Source organism: Pipra filicauda, unplaced genomic scaffold, assembly GCF_003945595.2.
Source record: "Pipra filicauda isolate LSUMZ 115617 unplaced genomic scaffold, ASM394559v2 scaffold159_size1710840_pilon, whole genome shotgun sequence".
NCBI classification, from domain to species: Eukaryota; Metazoa; Chordata; class Aves; order Passeriformes; family Pipridae; genus Pipra; species Pipra filicauda.
Genome location: NW_024104095.1, coordinates 1,075,832 through 1,081,831, shown reverse-complemented (window position 1 = coordinate 1,081,831; position 6,000 = coordinate 1,075,832).

Genomic DNA, 6,000 nt, shown 5'->3' with positions numbered 1-6,000 from the left:
TGTCACAGTAGCAGAGATTTCACACAAAGGCCTTGTGTTTTCCAATATCATCAAGAAAACAACAAAGAGAAAATTATCTGTCTGGGATATTTTTAAAGGATCCCCTGTGCTCTAGTTTGCAGGAGACCAGGCCAGATTTCTGCCACAGAAAAATTCAGCAAATGGGAGAGATCTGAAGGAAACTTGACATTGGTAGAGCAGAAAAGGAAAATAAATTAAGGAAAATAATTTTAGACCATTATTTCATCTCTTAAGTCTTATAATTGAGCATTATCTGATTATAGACTTAGAGATAGGTCATTTTTTGCTAAAGCATTTAGCTGTTTATCTTTTCTGCTCTGTATGCCATGATATTTCTGGACAGAAAAAGGCAGTGTATCAAATTCATACCTTTCTACTCATTCCTTAGTAAAAATCAGGTAATTGCATCAACTCTGCTCCCTGCCAAATGGAGACTGTCATTTTATTTGGCCTATTCCAGCTTGTTTTCTGTAGAAGTCATGATATTTCTGGATGTTTCTTTCTCATTTGAGAAAATAAACTGTGCAAAAAAAATGGCATAAAACTTCCACAAACACAAGCTGATTTGGACCTGGAAAATGCTGCGTTCAGACCAGGACATTTCTACTGAGGCCAATGGAATTATTACTCAGTGTTTGCCAGTGAAAAAGCTCATGTTTAAATTTTGTCTAAGTCAGTCTCTTCAACTTGTGTTACCTTGGGCTTCAAAGCAGGGCTTCAATAATTCAATGGAGAAGTTGAGTGAAGTAAATGGAAATGTTTGCTGCCTCAGTAGATCTTCCCTTGTAGCCCCACCAGATGAATTGGTTCAATCACAGTTGTACTGTAGAGCTGAACATCCACACTTGGTTAATGGTTACCAGGCAGAGAACTGTGGTCCATGAGGGTGCATCCTCCCTGTGTCTACCCCTTTCATTCCCAGCCCTCTTGGTTGCATCCTCACAAGCAAACCAGAGGACATCTCCTTAACACCTCAGCAGTGGGATCCCAGTGTATGAACCCTGCTCCCAGGACAGGCTTCCTCCTGCAGGAAGATAAGAAGGAAGAATAAGAAAAATTCAAACACCACGGCATTTCCAGTGATATTGGAAGTATTCAATCCTGGGATAAAGCCTTTCCTTTCTAACTCAGACAGGAAGGTTGAAAATGATTTGCTGCTGGGAGCTCAGCCTGGCTTTCTAAGGAAACAACAAATCAAATACTGCAGAAGCACTGAAGGTTGGCACTGGGGTCGTGTGGGTGTTTGGCTGCTTCTGTATTCCCCCCTTCCCCTCCTCCTGCTCCAGTTTGAGCCGGGTCCAACAATGTGACCCAGACTATCTGTCCTGGTTGCACTTCCAAACTACATCCTGATTGCAGATAGCCTTCAATTCAACTCCTGTTGGCTGGTGGTGTCCAAAAGCTTATTCTGAGCTTATTCTGAGGCCAGACAGCCCTGCAGCTCAACTCAGTTCACCTCCAGGGGCACCTCCACCACCTCCAGCCAGCTGAGGGTTCCAGCACCAGCTCCCACCTTGGAACCTCTTTGTGCTGCATGCAAGGAAGCAGATTTGGCTTGGAATTCTAAAGCAAAGCAAAACTCTGTGCAGATGCCTGGAGTCAGGAAAAGCACAAATGGTTTGGGTTGGCCTGCAGAAATGTTGGCCATGTTGTTTAATTGTACCTTTGTACACCAGATTCCAAGAAGGAGGAAAAAAGCAACTGTGTGCATTTTACTGCTGAGGTCAGGTTCCTGTCTCCCCACTCCTGATCCTCATTCCCTAATCAAATCATTACTCTTAATACAACTAGTTCCTAGAAGCCTGCTTGCCATAAAGTGCTTTAACCTTAGAATCTTATTTACCATGACCTTAATTGAAGGGTTTATTCAGACTTAATCTATAAATTTTTCTGTGTAATCAGTCAAAAACTCAAGATCAGCAGCCAAGTCCTGGGCCCAGAAATCAGCTGTGCCAAGCCCAGCCACTCTCAAGGTGACCTTAAACTGGGTTGCAATAACAAACCCTCCCTGGAAGTCTAGAACAATACAGGGAATACAGCACATTTAGAGGAAACCACCCTGGCCACAGCAAGACCAAAAAGCCTTCCATGAGGATGTAAGGCCAACCTAGAATAAGTTGGGTCTGAGCCACCTCACTTTGGGAGTTCATTTTTCAAGTTCTCTCACAGTGAAGCCAAGGAGAATCCCACGTTTGTGCCCCACTTGGAAAAAGGGACCAGGTATCAGGCCTGAACTTGGGAATTCTCCAAGGAAAAGGCATGACCGGGTAAATAAGAGATTTTTGTGATCATTTCATGCTGCTGGGAACAGTGTAGCAGGGGCACTGGAATGCCATGGTCTGGTCATTCATTTCCAAGAAATGATCACCACAAGAATATCCTAATCCAGGCCACTGATTTGTGTCTGAAGGTACAATCCTTCCCTTCACAGCTCAAGTTGTTGATTTGTTATACAGGATGCTTTTTACTGAATTTAATAAAAAATGAATCAAGTGAAGTCCCTCCTGCAAGTGACTTTATAAGGTTGCTGTGTCTTTTTACAGCTCACACATCAGTTCCCACCCTAAAAGATATTCTACTCAGCACAAAGAATTCAGCATCATGAACAGTCCTGTCTTTATAGTCACAGCTTGAATTTCATGTGGTTCTAAATTAAAATAAAATATTAAAAAAAAAAGGTATGCCCCAAACATGTTTTCTGGAAATATTTTGATTTTTAAACTATTTGGGTACCCTAAATTGAGAAAAATCCTTGACAAAGAAGAGCTGCTTGTTGAAAGCATTACTTGTTTTGTATTTCAAAGGGAAAATTGAAAACACTTACGAAGGGTGTAGCTATTTACTAGTCTAGAGTGTTCTTATAAACAAAATAATATAAAACATATCCTCTTTGCTGTTTTGTTGTTTAATATCTTCCAGTGTATCACCATTTAGAGAGCAGATCAGAGGAGAAAACAGAGTGTTCCTCACAAGCCTTGCAATAGAAAAAAAGGGTAAAGGACAATGGCATGGCACCAATGTATTTCAGCTTTGTATGCATAGAAAACATGAGACAGGAATCAATTTTCCATCAGAACAGCTGAAAAGAGAGACTTTCATGACATTTACCTGCAATTCTAGTTGGGCACATCAGGAAAAGTGAAGAAACCTGAATGCCAAGGGAAGAGTTGAGTTCATCCAATGGACAAATGCATGTACAAAATTCTTGAAGTTTTTTGATATCCTCTTCACAGAAATTCAGCTTGAGCAAACAGATTAATAACAGCTAAGCTCACTGTTAAATTGTTCTTATTAAACATCGTTTCTCATTTTATTTACAACTATTACGATCACCATAATTGCTTTACTCACATCATTTTACTCACAGAGAGCCCTGAGACTGTGAAAAATATATTTGTGTGCCGAGTCTCTTGCAGATGGGTTTCCAACCATGAAACAGTGGGGAGGATATTTGGTCTTTCCACTGAGGTGGAGAGGCTGTGACAGTGCTCAAGAGGCTGCAGGCTGAAGAAGTGGAGCTGTGGTTGGTTTTGAAAAGGGACAGAACCAGAAAGCTCTCTACCATTTCACATCTGTAGAACAGCTGGGTTTATCCTGTGCTTCATCCAACCATTTGATCAGATTTCTGTTCTTTGTGAACCAAGCAAGGGTCTAGAAATAACACTGCAGTAAGTGCAAAGTGATGCATTTGCTGACACCAACCTCTTGATACACCATGGAGCTCAGAGGAGCAAGCAGAAATGCCATGGGAAGTTTATTTCTGTTTCCAGGCCCATGTGATTCTCTGGGAGAGGGCAGCTCTGCCCGAATCCAGGCAGCTTTTCCAACTGTAACAGGAAACTCCCGTCAGCAATGTCACAATTCACAGCTGAGGCCTGCAAGCCCCACCAAGTCCTGCTCTGAACCTTGGTCAGGGGTGAGATTTGGGGGTGGGTTGAGCTTGGCTGGCTTTCCACATCTCACTCACAATATCAACAGTGTGGGGGTTTTTAGGCTGCAAACACCCACAGCCAAGACGTGAAGTAGGTGCAGCAGCAGCAAAGTTCTGCCAATTTGCATCCCCTTGGGTACTATTGGTGAGGGTTTGCTGTGAAAAACTGAGTGTCCCATTCACACCCTGAAAAAGTCATTTACAGTTTCAGTCTAAGCTGTGTGCTCCAGTGCTGCAAACCCAACGCAGAATATCAGTTTGATTTCATTAGGGAAAAAGAAATTTCTGGGATGAGACTTTCCTTAAGATTCTCATTCTTTTGCCTAAGTTGAAGTAGGATTACAAATTGTATTTCCTAGTTACCTGGGACCAGCTATACAGATCCTCTAAGACATTGAAACAGAATAAAAGATTTGCCATAAGGCAGAGGAATTGTGTCTGTAAGGACACGCTTCTAAAATCAGAAATACCTCAATGTTCAGGGCATAATTCAAGACCTGTCTCTCCTGCTGTCCAAATCCATACCACGTAATGTCAGCACCATGTAATGCAGGGTGACACACCTACAGGGAAGTTTGGAGGGGTTTTCTGTAAAGCAAAAAAGAGGAACACAGAGTAACTGCCCAGTTCCCCGAGCACAAAAGTGTTTCAAGCAATATATGACTTTCTTTACTATTTAGATTGGCCATGCTCTCACTTTCCCATGAGAGGACTACATTTTTCCAGAGAAAAAGTCAACTCCCAACTCAAAATGCCACAAAATTCAGATGTCAGAAGTTCAACTTTCCCACCAAAAAAGGTTTGATCAGAAAACGGCCCCGCCTTAGACCAACGCTGCTAAAGTGGGGACCAAAGCTCTCCAAATGACCTGGGCATCTCTGTTCTGGGCTGTACAAAGAAATACTGCCTGCTCTGCTGTCCACAGACAAAATTCCAGTTGCTTTCTCAGGGCAAATAATTCATAAAGGCCAGCACAGAGTTATGTTTACTCTTTCTGTGATCTAAAGGGTATCCTGAGTTAACAAGTTTTTTTGGGGACATGCCAGGCAATCTTATGTTCATCCCAAAAAATAGATTGAGGCAAATGGGCATTGTGCCAAAGAGGACAAGATAAAGGAGAGTACAAGACTGGTAGACTGAAATGTGCAATGTGGAACCGTTTGTTCTTTGTATTCTTTGATGACTACAAATGGGAATTTTTAGTTGGAAGTCATCCAGACAAGGAACTTGAGAGTCCAGCATGGTGGTTTGGGGGAACTGAAAGCAGTTGGCTTTCTGAGCAGGCAACACTTACTGCTCTCCTTCCCAAAGCCATGAGTCAGGCTTTGTACAGGGATCCAACAAGAGTAAAAGCACAATGAAGGAAAATCTAGTAAGCTTCAAAACGTGGCTGCCTTTTCTGTCTCTCAGCACATGGATCTGATTTCTTTGGCTCTAAAAGCTCAGGGTTCAGATTGGTTCCTCTGGGTGCACAAGGATGTGAGCACCTCCTTCTTTTATTGTGATGAGGCACAAACACTGGAAATCCTGAATCACCCAAACAGGGCCACAAACAATGCAATAACATCTTTGACGTTATTGGAAAGATGTTTCACATCTGCCTTCCCTACTTCTGGAAGGGAATAATCGGCTTCGTTAGTAAGGAGACAGCAACCTTTCTGCATCCTAGCCCTCCTGTCCAGAATCCCCAGCTGAGTGACCCAGAGCAATGCAGGCTCCTGCTGACAGGCATTTCTTGGTGCCTGATTTCACCTCCTGGCCCATTTTCCATGGCACATCGTGAAGACCTCCAAGTCTGCCCCTGATACAGTCAAGAACTGCAATAATTGTCATGTTCTCTTGAGGCTTTCTTGCTTTTCTCATACATATTTCATCAAAACATGGTCTCTCTTTGTAGAAAGTTTGTTTCTTTCCCTCTTAACATGTTATTACCTATCCAGTACAAAGCAAACTATACCCATACCCCTAAAGCACTAATTCCTGTTACAACGATGAATTTGTGGAAAACTCTCAGCTGATGTGAGGCAGAAGAGCAACTGAACATTTAT